Source organism: Lissotriton vulgaris, chromosome 1_1, assembly GCF_964263255.1.
Source record: "Lissotriton vulgaris chromosome 1_1, aLisVul1.2, whole genome shotgun sequence".
NCBI classification, from domain to species: Eukaryota; Metazoa; Chordata; class Amphibia; order Caudata; family Salamandridae; genus Lissotriton; species Lissotriton vulgaris.
Genome location: NC_141685.1, coordinates 1,824,632,057 through 1,824,645,190, shown reverse-complemented (window position 1 = coordinate 1,824,645,190; position 13,134 = coordinate 1,824,632,057).

Genomic DNA, 13,134 nt, shown 5'->3' with positions numbered 1-13,134 from the left:
GGGTAAAAATTACTATTCCCACTCCAGAGAGTGCAACAGTAGGGAAAGCGTTGGATAGCGTAGGGGTAAAAATTACTATTCCCACTCCAGAGAGTACAACAGTAGGGAAAGCGTTGGATAGCGTAGCGGTAAAAATTACTATTCCCACTCCAGAGAGTGCAACAGTAGGGAAAGCGTTGGATTGCGTACAGGTAAAAATTACTATTCCCACTCCAGAGAGTGCAACAGTAGGGAACGCGTTGGATAGCGTAGGGGTAAAAATTACTATTCCCACTCCAGAGAGTGCAACAGTAGGGAAAGTGTTGGATAGCGTAGGGGTAAAAATTACTATTCCCACTCCAGAGAGTGCAACAGTAGGGAAAGCGTTGGATAGCTTAGGGGTAAAAACTACTATTCCCACTCCAGGGAGTACAACAGTAGGGAAAGCGTTGGATAGCGTAGGGGTAAAAATTACTATTCCCACTCCAGAGAGTGCAACAGTAGGGAAAGCGTTGGATTGTGTAGGGGTACAAATTACTATTCCCACTCCAGAGAGTGCAACAGTAGGGAAAGCGTTGGATAGCGTACGTGTAAAAATTACTATTCCCACTCCAGAGAGTGCAACAGTAGGGAAAGCGTTGGATTGCGTAGGGGTAAAAATTACTATTCCCACTCCAGAGAGTGCAACAGTAGGGAAAGCGTTGGATAGCGTAGGGGTAAAAATTACTATTCCCACTCCAGAGAGTGCAACAGTAGAGAAAGCGTTGGATAGCGTAGGGGTAAAAATGACTATTCCCACTCCAGAGAGTGCAACAGTAGGGAAAGCATTGGATTGCGTAGGGGTACAAATTACTATTCCCACTCCAGAGAGTGCAACAGTAGGGAAAGCGTTGGATAGCGTACGGGTAAAAATTACTATTCCCACTCGAGAGATTGCAACAGTAGGGAAAGCGTTGGATAGCGTAGGGGTAAAAAATTACTATTCCCACTCCAGAGAGTGCAACAGTAGGGAAAGCGTTGGCTAGCGTACGGGTAAATATTACTATTCCCACTCCAGAGAGTGCAACAGTAGGGAAAGCGTTGGATAGCGTACGGGTAAAAATTACTATTCCCACTCCAGAGAGTGCAACAGTAGGGAAAGCGTTGGATAGCGTAGGGGTAAAAATTACTATTCCCACTCCAGAGATTGCAACAGTAGGGAAAGTGTTGGATAGCGTAGGGGTAAAAATTACTATTCCCACTCCAGAGAGTGCAACAGTAGGGAAAGCATTGGATAGCGTAGGGGTAAAAATGACTATTCCCACTCCAGAGAGTGCAACAGTAGGGAAAGCATTGGATAGCGTAGGGGTAAAAATTACTATTCCCACTCCAGAGAGTGCAACAGTAGGGAAAGCGTTGGATAGTATAAGGGTTAAAATAACATACTTATAAATAAACGACTTTTGTAATTATAAATAAATTAACTATTAAATAAATATAAACCATATACAATACCTATACTTAATTTTAAAACACATGCTTAGCAAAATATATTTTACCTAAAATTATTGTAAATTAATACCATTTAAAAATATTTAATTACCAATTAATAATTAATTATCAATTATATTATTAACAATACAATTACTTTTAATGCATTATTAGTTAATTAAATTTACTTTACTTCCCACCATATTTCCCTATAAAACCACTACCCATAATATAACACATTTATCCAATAATGAATTAATGAAAAATAATTAGCAAATAATTAAAATGAATTAACTATTAATTAAAATTAATTACCAATTAATATAATTTATTTTATAATTGCTACTAATTATTAAATAATTAACCTTAAATAAATTACTCCCCACCCTATTCCCCTATAAACCCACATCCCGTTACAGAAAATATATATCAATTAATCAATTAATTTTTTTTCCAATTTTTTATTAATAATTAGCAAATAATTAAAATTAATTAATTCATACTACTAATAATTAATCAACGTACCATAATTAAATTACTTCCCACCCTATTCCCGTATAAACCCACAACCCGCTACAGAACATATATATCAATTAATAAATTAAATTAAATTATTTTCCTATTATTTTCAAATAATTACCAATTAATTATAATTTATTAATTAATCCTACTAATTAATAATCAATTTACCATAATTAAATTACTTCCCACCCTATTCCCCTATAAACCCACAACCCGCTCCGGTACTAAAACATACAATTTTCTTATAAATTAATTTATTATTATATAAAATTAAAACACATATAATAGTAATTATTTTAAATACTTAAATTAAACATATAACACATACATAATAAAAAACTATAAAATAATACAAATATCGATATTAGTGTCATCGAAATTAGTAACATCGATATATATGCTATCGATATTACTAACTTCGATATTACTGACATCGATATTAAGAATTTCGATATTACTTACCTTGGGTCGATATTCTGTCCTACGATATTCTTGACTTCGATATTATGCTCCTTCGATATTTCAGACTCAATATTATGGTAGGTCGATATTTCCAACTCGATATTTTGACTGTGTACCGTTAAAATCCCCTAAAATTAATAATATGTCTGAGGTATACATTTCAAAAATACCGTCTACATCCTGTTTGAAATTCCCCATCTCAATTACATAGTCACCCACATTGTCCCACTGCATATATACATTTATGACAATTAACTTTTCGCATGTCTTATCCAGGGACAGATGATTTATCCTGCAAGGCAATAAACATTTATACTTTACTTTTAGCAATGTTACACTTCTTAATATTCTCGTCGAGATAAGTGTCATTATTCCCCCCGAGGAGCGGCCAAATCTTTGCCTCGTCGCCAGTCGATTTAACTGGTAGGAGCCCTCGAAAATAGGGGTTTCGCCGCATGCCCATGTCTCTTGTAGGCAGGCAATTGCTACTTCATTTGCTCGGTTCTTTATATGTTCCTTTTTTAAATCATTGCCTAGCCCATTTACATTCCACGTTAAGAGACTTAGGGCAGGCGGAACCCCTCTCTCCTATTCTAACTCGCTTAGACCTCCGGCTACCCCACTTCCATCCAGATCGCACTCAATGGAATCGCCTAGATAACTGCATTGACTCCAGTTACCCCACCAATCCTCTTTCACAGTGTTATTTATCACTACCTTCAGTCGGCTACCCACTTCATCGTTACCCTTATGTAGTCTCACCTGTCTCTTCCTCAAACCTGCATGACAATTTAGGAAGTTCCTTCCTAGTAATGCACCGCCCCTTAAGTCTTTTTCAGTGATCACCCTTACACCCTCTTGGAGAATCTCACTGGCTGCTCTCACAATTGCCCTTTTTACCAGGTCTGAGTATAACAATAATTTTGTTATTTCCCTACCTGGCGTGGTATCTATGAAGCTCACCTGTCTTAAATCTTTTATGTCGATCCCACTCAGGCTTGTACATTTAGAGAAGATCACCAGAATTTGTGATCTATTTAAGGGTTTTATTTTTCTTGGTTTCTTACCCCTTTGGCCTTCTTCAGCTGGTTCTAAGTAGACCCATTTGTTGTTCCCCTGCTCAAATCCTTTCTCTGGGGACGCTATGATTATCTGTCTAGGCTCTTTCCTCCCTGTTGGGCCCATTTCTAGCTCATGTGACTGTGATGTTGCCTCCAAGTTACGATGCCTCAAGGGGGTCTGCATTTGGCTTTTTAATGATGGGATTATTCCCTGCTTTATAGGTTTATTCTTTTGTACTCTCTCTTTTGGGTCCTTGCTACTCTGACTCTACTTTTGTGTGTTTTGTGCCTTCCTTATAACTTCTATTGCAGAGGGTCTGGTCGGTACAAAGGTCCGAGCCGTGACATTTAATGTACCTCCAGATTCCTTTTTCTTCTTCTTTTCCTTTGGCGCTACCTGTGGGGCATGCTTTTTGCCTGCCCTGCCTTTGGTACGAGCTCTTACATGTTCGCACCTTCTTCTTACCAGCATTGGGCGCCTAGATATATACACATCATCTAAAGGCTCTACCAATTCACTTCCTAAACTTTGATCAATAATTTGGGAAGTTCCTGCTGGTCTTAGCAAGGTAGTCATTTGTCCTTTGATTCCAGTCAGCTCGTCTTCTATCTTCTTTAGGAATTGCTTTTGAGCATTCAAAACCCCATTGTTCAACAATGATACTTCGAGAATTCCCAGCAGAGTTTTCTGTAACATTAGTAATAGGTCCATAATTGGAGTAGTAGGGGCTGCTGAGAGATCAGGATCTTGTAAGCTGTTTCTCTCTGGGTTTACTTGACTTTCAGTTCTTCCAGGGTTCTGCCGATTTGAGTTGTTTCTCCTTTCTTGACTCAGTAGTACTTGGTTGGAGGTTGCCCCCCAAACAAAGCTAGTCTCAAGGCTTTCTCTTCTCGCATGCTCTTCATTCCCCGATGTTTGGAGGGAAAACAGTTTTGGGGATGAAGAGAGCCGTGGTGCCATCAATTTTGAACTCTGACTGTGAAGTGATAAATTTATTAACAGAGGGTCCTCTATCTCGTCTTCCAGTTCTTTTTCTAGCGCTCCCCTCTTGCTTTGGTCCACTTGAAGCACGTCTTCTGTTTCTCTGTTTGTTGTCTCGGGGCGAGACTCCTCTTCAGAGTCCACGTTAATTGCAGTTGGATTTTGGGCTTTATAATGTTTACCTAGAAAGTCCTTTACAGGGTTAGAGGGCGAAGTGATCTTTTTTTTAGTAGATATTAAGGTACACCCCTTTTTCGCTGGCGGGGCCTTTTTTGATCCTTTTTTGCATTTCCCTTTCTTACGTCTCCCCTCGGAAATGTCCTCATGGGAAATCAGACTCTCTTGGCTCTCTTCCCATGACCTGGATCCTGCTGGTACCTCGCTCATCTCCAGGCTATTATCTTGCGCTTCCTTCCGTGCTTTCTGTCTAAGTTTGGGGCCCATATCCTTTTTTGGAATTATACTGAGGGGGTTATTAGCTTTATCCTTACTGGGCTCCCTGGATTCTTCTTACTTTCCAATATGAGTAAGTAATAAACAGCTAGTACTAATATGCCCCAACTTTAAACATACACTCCTGCACACTCCTACTCACTTACCTCTTTTACGAACTATCCGACAGCCTGCCTTGGCGAGGGTTAGATGATATTCTCCTTCCTCCTCTGGCTGTCTTTTTTCGTCTTTTACCCCTAAACGGGGGTGTCTTAATGTTCTTCAGGGGGGCTGGGCTTGATATTAGCCATTCTATTTACTCATTGGTGCTGTTTCTGTCTCACCCAAATTCTGCTGCTCACTTCAGGCTGCACCCCTCAGGCTTATTGGGGCACTCGGGCTCCAGTTCCACAACATCTCCCCTGGGGTCGCGGCAGGTCGCTGCACCCACCCCACTCAATCGCCGGGTCTCTTGGTCTCTCCAGCCACGACCAGGGACACTTGGGGGCTTTTGCACCGATGGAAAGCGCGGGGGTGAGGGTGAAGGTTGAATCCACTCACCCGCCGCTTCTCCGTGCCATACTTCGCAGCTCGCAGCTCGGGCGACTCAAGCAGTCCGCGGTAGATTTACTCTCAGCACACCTTCACAAGCCGTACAGTCCACGGCGTTTGGCGTTCAACGCCCCCTTCCCGGGTCGGTTTGGTCCGCGTTTTTTAGCGCCGTTTGCCGTTTGGTCCTCCATGTCCTCCGTGTCCTCTGTGTGCGGCGTTCGATTGTCAGGGCTGCGTCCGGCTCCGAGCGTCACTCCTCACTCCTCACTCCGGCGATCCTGCTCGACAATGCTAGGCAAGGCGTGGCTACAACAGAGAATAGAGCAGGCAAGACGTAGATACATACGCAAATTGAAATTTAAGAAAATATTCCTATTACATCCTACAATGCGGCCATGGGAACGCGTCTGGTTGACACCACGGAGGAACCGATAGAGGAAGATACTAATGTTTTGGCAAACATGCTGCTGACCCCAACACAAGATATTCAAAGAGGAGGATCGCCGATGAGTGAAACAAACGATGTATCTGAAGCATCATCACAAACCAGAGAACCTAGCAATTTAAAAAATAAATAAAAAAAACTGCTGACTGCTGCTCATGACGCTATGGACGTTTTCAATGAAGCCGTGTTGATGGACTTGGAGAGAATGGCCAAAGTAAAAATGGATATGAGAACATCTAATATCTCAAGGAGGAAATGGGAGGTGATCAAGTCTTTAAAAAACGACAAATCAATTGAGATAAAACCCTCCGACAAAGGAGGAAACATAGTGATCATCAGCAAAGAAAATTATGAACAGGAAGCACTAAAACAACTGAAAGACACTGAGTGCTGCATAACCATAAAGAGAGCGGAGTATGCCAAAAGTATAACTGAGTACCAATTGATGTTGGGAAAATGGAAAGATGAGGGCATGCTAAATATGGATGAATTTTTGTTTCTGAAATGCGATGCCCCTGTATTACCTACCTTTTACCATCTCCCAAAAATCCATAAAAACGCAAAAAGACCACCAGGGTGACCAATCGTGTCATCGATTGGAAGCCTTCTAGAGAACACATTGCTCTTTATTGATTATTTCCTTGCACCAATCGTTAAAGACTTACCCTCATACGTGAGAGACACACAAGACTTTCTCCGTATGATGGATAACATCTCTTGGGAGCCTGACATGCTTTTAATTATGCTGTACGTAGTAAATTTATATACATGTATAGAACATGAATACGGTCTAGCAGCTACTAAATGGTTCCTAGATAGGAAGCCAGAGAAACATCGTATACACAGTAGCATGATATTGAGCATGATGCTTCTTTTTGCAGGACAATTGTACAAACAAATCAGGGGGACCTCCATGGGCTCGTGCTTCTCCCCAAGCTATGCGAACTTGTTCGTAGGCTGGTGGGAGAAGCACGAGGCATGGGGGGAGCCAATGAGGCTTGGAGTGACAATTTGTTATTGTGGACAAGGTACATTGATGACCTTTTTATAGTGTGGCGAGGCGATCAAACTTCGGCTGAGGCATATATCGCTGCTCTGAATAATAACCAGTGGAACTTAAGATTTACCAGCACAATAAGTACTACAAATGTATGCTATTTAGATTTGGAGGTTTATGTACACAACCAGACCCTCCAAACACGACTCTGTAGGAAACCCACAGCGGGCAACGCCGCACTACATGCGGCTAGCTACCATCCTAAGAGCCTCATAAAAAATGTCCCTTTTGGAGAACTCATACGACTTAAGAGAAATTGCTCAGCAGAGAAAGATTTCCAGCAAGCAAAAGCTGAAGCAAGTAAGAGGTTCAAGATTAGAGGGTACTCTAGCAACTTGTTTAACCAAGCGGTGGAAAAGGCATCAGCGATTAATAGTAGGGATCTCCTTGTGGCCTAAGATAGGCTGAAAGAAGATGACCATGTAAGAATGATCACACATTTTAACAACAAATCTGGTGATCTGGTCCATAGCTTCAAAAAGAATTGGCATATTTTGACCACCGATAACGTTTTAAGAAAGCATCTTACAGACAGGCCCTTAATAACCTATCGGCGCTGTCAATCGCTATCAGACTATTTAGTCCGCAGTCACTTCTCTTCTAAACCCCAACCCATCAATTTAACCAATACCAAGGGTTTTTTTCCCTGCCTTAAGTGCAAGGCCTGCAAAAGTAGCAAAAATGTAGAGAAATGTAGGCAGTGCAATAGTGAGTGAAGAGAATAAAAAAGGTAATCAGTCCACAATCCACTTTATTAACGTGGCTGGTTCCTTAGTTAAAAGGGGGGGTGAGAGGGGAGTTAGAGACCGTAAAAGTGTACAGAGCACTAACTCAACCCCCTAGTGTGGTCAACATGTTTCTCGCCATCCGGCGATTCGTCAGGACCTCAATACAGTACTACACAAAAACAAGTATGAACTCAATGCTCAATCTCTTTGAAAAAAGCAAATACAACCTCGCTGGGTCGGAGGGATAAGAGGGCCAGGGGGTCCTGCTCTATTTAGGCGACCCTAAGGGGATTGTAAAGGGCCTCGCAGCATACTCCCGTGAGGCCAGCGCTATTAGGTTGGATGCACCTTCAATTACGCGCCGTAACGGTGGATCACCTACCCCTCACGCTCGCGGCACCTGGTCAGGGTGCATCTGTAAATGGACACATGGGATCATGTGTACCACGTATCGGTCCTAGGTGAATATAGTAAGAACACATTGAGTTAATAGAAACATGAGATAAAGTCATTAAACCCCTATGTCCGAGGTTACATTGCAGCACTATAACATTGCTAATAAAAGATTTAGTTTGCCCATACAGGGCCACATACAGAACAGAGGGGTCAGGACAAGATTTATTCATGTCACTTACAGAAAGAGTACATTTGGGGATTCACCCCGTGATAAACCAGAACAACCGAGGCAATAAAGGAACATCTCATAAATAAGGGGCTACAGAAATCATTACCTGACTAATGAAACAAAAGTATGTACATAAATTGTAAATGTTTGTTGTTTTTAATGGGTTTTCATATTGCGCACTTTAAGCACTTTCATTGATTTGCCATTTGAAGTAACTGCAAATGTATGTATATATATGCATTCAAAGATGGCCACCGCCTTTTTAATGTATGAACCTTCTTTCCTGTTGATGAATTAATTCAGGTCCGGTGGGCTTTAAAATGGCAACCGATCACAAACACAAACTGACACTGACGAAGCTTTGATAGCGAAACGCGTCTGTCTAGGGTGAGGGGGTTTGCTATAAAGCATCTTTATATATCGGATTACCTGTGTGCTTGCCGTTTTTCTGACGACACAAAGTTGGAGCGTGTTGCAATATATATATATATATATATATATATATATATATATATATATATATATATATATATATATATATATATATATATATATATATATATATATATATATATATATATATATTACCTACTGGCGGTCGCCAGTAGGTATATATAGTTAGGATTTTTTCTCTATGGGATTTTTGAAAATTCTATGTCTAATAACTTTGGCGTTTGTGGACGGAATTGGCTGAAATTTTCAGGAAAATGGAACATTTTGTTTCTGAGCAGCCCCTGACAATTTGGGGGGGTTTCATCAAGGGGGGGCCGAGAAAAAAGGGGGGTCCCAAAACGCTTTTTTCCCATGTTAATTTCCATAGGGCGGTTGGCCTCACTTTTAGCTCGAACGGCTGAATGGATTTGCACGAAACTTGGCAAAATTGTAGGGACTGTTAGCCCGATGTGCCTTTGCTAGGTCTCAATATATGTGCTCCAGTGGATTTTGAGTAATTTAGGTTCAAAAAAAGATATATATCCGGGCGGAGCCTAACCACACATCTGATCTGATTGGCTGTCAGCACTTCATCCAAGAAGTGTTTGCAGCCATCTTGGGACCAATATACATGAAAGCACCTCATTAAAAAGCATTGTAGTTAATAGAGGGTTTTAGGACTTTAGTTACATTATAAATCATTTGTTGATGGTACCATACTCGTTTTAGGAATTGTGGTGGGTTCTAAGGTGATTTTACCATGTGAAAAAACCTTCTGCTGTGATATCATGAATATTGTTTGAAAGAAAACTAATATCTCATGATTTTCCCACAGTGGTTTGGAAGGGGATCTATAAGCTAAACTGAAAGCATATTTTCTGTAAATTCACATTATCTTTCTCAGTCATGTGAAAATGAAGTCTGACATTCTCAGTAAAACATGTACATCCAACAAGGACAGAGACTGTCAGTTGATTCCTTTGTGTTCTACTGCAGCCTCCTAGAGTGTTCTAAAGAACAACTAGAGCGTTAACAGTCCTACTTATTACAAAGGTATGGCACACCTGAAGCCATCTTGATTGGAATAAAGTGGTAACTCTTAAAACATTTAATTTAAAAAGAAACAACATGAGGGGGTATATTTTGCCATAGAAAGTATGATTAGTGCTGCAGAATGAAAAATTAGGGCACATTTTGAGTGACTTCTCAAATCCTTTTCTATTTCATTAAAACATTCTGACATGCAGTCTCCCAAAATGGCCACCAGAGACAAAAGAGCCCAAATGTAGCCCAAATATCACCCAGATGTAGCCCAAGTATAGCCCAATGACAGAATGTCCCAGAGTGTTCTAAAGAACAACTAGAGCGCTAACAGTCCTACTTATTACAAAGGTATGGCACACCTGAAGCCATCTTGATTGGAATAAAGTGGTAACTCTTAAAACATTTAATTTAAAAAGAAACAACATGAGGGGGTATATTTTGCCATAGAAAGTATGATTAGTGCTGCAGAATGAAAAATTAGGGCACATTTTGAGTGACTTCTCAAATCCTTTTCTATTTCATTAAAACATTCTGACATGCAGTCTCCCAAAATGGCCACCAGAGACAAAAGAGCCCAAATGTAGCCCAAATATCACCCAGATGTAGCCCAAGTATAGCCCAATGACAGAATGTCCCAGAGTGTTCTAAAGAACAACTAGAGCGCTAACAGTCCTACTTATTACAAAGGTATAGCACACCTGGAGCCATCGTGATGGGAATAAAGTGGTAACTCTTAAAACATTTCATTTAAAAAGGAACAAAATGAGGGGGTATATTATGCAATAGAAGGTATTATTAGTGCTAGAGAAAGAAAAATTAGGGCACATTTTGAGTGACTTTTCAAATCCTCTTCTATTTCATTAAAAAATTCTGACATGCAGTCTCCCAAAATGGCCACCAGAGACAAAAGAGCCCAAATGTAGCCCAAATATCACCCAGATGTAGCCCAAGTATAGCCCAATGACAGAATGTCCCAGAGTGTTCTAAAGAACAACTAGAGCGCTAACAGTCCTACTTATTACAAAGGTATGGCACACCTGAAGCCATCTTGATTGGAATAAAGTGGTAACTCTTAAAACATTTAATTTAAAAAGGAACAAAATGAGGGGGTATATTTTGCCATATGAATTATGATTAGTGCTGCAGAAAGAAAAATTAGGGCACATTTTGAGTGACTTCAAAAAACCCTCTTCAATTTCATTAAACAATTCTGACATACAGTCTCCCAAGATGGCCACCAGAGACAAAAGAGCCTAAATGTAGCCCAAATATCACCCAGATGTACCCCAAGTATAGCCCAATGACAGAATGTCCCAGAGTGTTCTAAAGAACAACTAGAGCGCTAACAGTCTTACTTATGACAAAAGTATGGCACACCAGAAGCCATCTTGATTGGAATGAAGTGGTAAGTCTGAAAACACTCAATTTAAAAAGGAACAACATGAGGGGGTTAATTTTGCCATAGAAAGTATGATTAGTGCTTCAGAAAGAAAAATTAGGGATCATTTTGAGTGACTTCTCAAATCCTCTTCTATTTCATTAAAAAAATTCTGACATGCAGACTGAAACATGCACTTTGAATACCAGCAGCAGACGTCCCTGGTGAGCAGTAGCTTTACTACAGTGATCTAATGTGCAACTAGAGTGCTAACATTCAGAATTTATGGCAAATGTGTGACACATCTGAATGCCTTCTTGATGGAACCAAAGTAAACAAGCATTGAAAATGCAATAGATCTCGCCCTTGTTTAAGTTAAAGCCATTCTGTTTGTAATGAGGTGGCTTTTTAGCTTTGCTTTTATTAGTGTTTTTTCAACTTTCATGTAAATAACATGCATCTGTATGCATATAAGTATATGTATGCATGCATTTATGTTTGTATTTATATAGATATACAGATGATATATGTTTATATATGTATGTATATATATATATATATATTCACTGAAAAAACCATAGGCTATAGACCATATATAGTTAGGAATTAGCATTTACAAAACCTTGAAAATTCACTGAAAAAACCATAGGTTATAGACCATATATAGTTAGGAATTAGCATTTACAAAACCTTGAAAATTCACTGAAAAAACCATAGATTATAGACCATATATAGTTAGGAATTCGCATTTACAAAACCTTATTTTACTCACACAAAACCATTTAAATTCCATATATAGTTAGTTGCACTAACTATATATCGCGCACCCGCAATCCACTGCTGATGATGTCACATATTACATCATTCATGACATGGTCAGTGACATCACTGATGACATCACTGATGACATCTCAAATGACATCACTGATGACATCACTGATGACAACATCCAGTGACTGTATGTTTCTGTAAAGTTAAAATATGTCTTACATATTGAAGAATGAGTGGATGTATAAGTGTCTGGATGAAGGATTTAGTAGGTGCATGACTGACTGTATGAGTGAGTGATTAAATGTGTCTCACTGAGTGCATGGGTTAGTGACTAAACTGTCTTAATTTGTGCATCATTATGTCTGTTGTTCTGTAAACTGTTGCATGTGTTGATAAGTAGCTATATGAGTAACTATATGGGTTATTGATTGGTTGCCCAAGTATTTGTATGGGAGACTGAGTGTGTGTGTGGGTGGCTGGGAGGTGTATGACTCTGTGCATAGATGTGTGAGCAGTTGATTCACTAGATGTATGGTTTCAAAAGTGCATGTGGAAACAGCTGTATGGGCGGTTGACTGTGTGCATGAGTGTATTGGTGAGTGAATGGATATCTCAGTGCTACATGTCAAAGTAAGTACATATCTAAAACACAGTACATGTGAGAGTTGACATATATAAATAACTGCGCATAAGAGCCAGTGAATGTGTGAGTGGCTGTATGGATCATTGTGAACTTGTATCAGGGATTGTATAAGAGAGTAAATATGTGTTAGTATATGTTTGAATAAGTAAAGTTTGTATAACTGTATAGTTGAGGAAATGGAGGTGTGATTGATTCTTTGCATGACTGACTAGGTGTGTGAGTAACTCCATGGATGAGTGACAGTCTGTGAGTGTCTGTTTACACTGATTGTATCTAAGGTTATATTAGAGTCTGAAGAGGTTCATCGTATTATCACATGAATGATATCATCAGTGATGTGATCAGTAATGTCAAATGAGATGTCATCCGTGATGTCATCAGTGATGTCATTTGAGATGTCATTTGAGATGTCATCAGTGATGTCATCAGTGATGTCACTGACCATGTCATGAATGATGTAATATGTGACATCATCAGCAGTGGATTGCGGGTGCGCGATATATAGTTAGTGCAACTAACTATATATGGAATTTAAATGGTTTTGTGTGAGT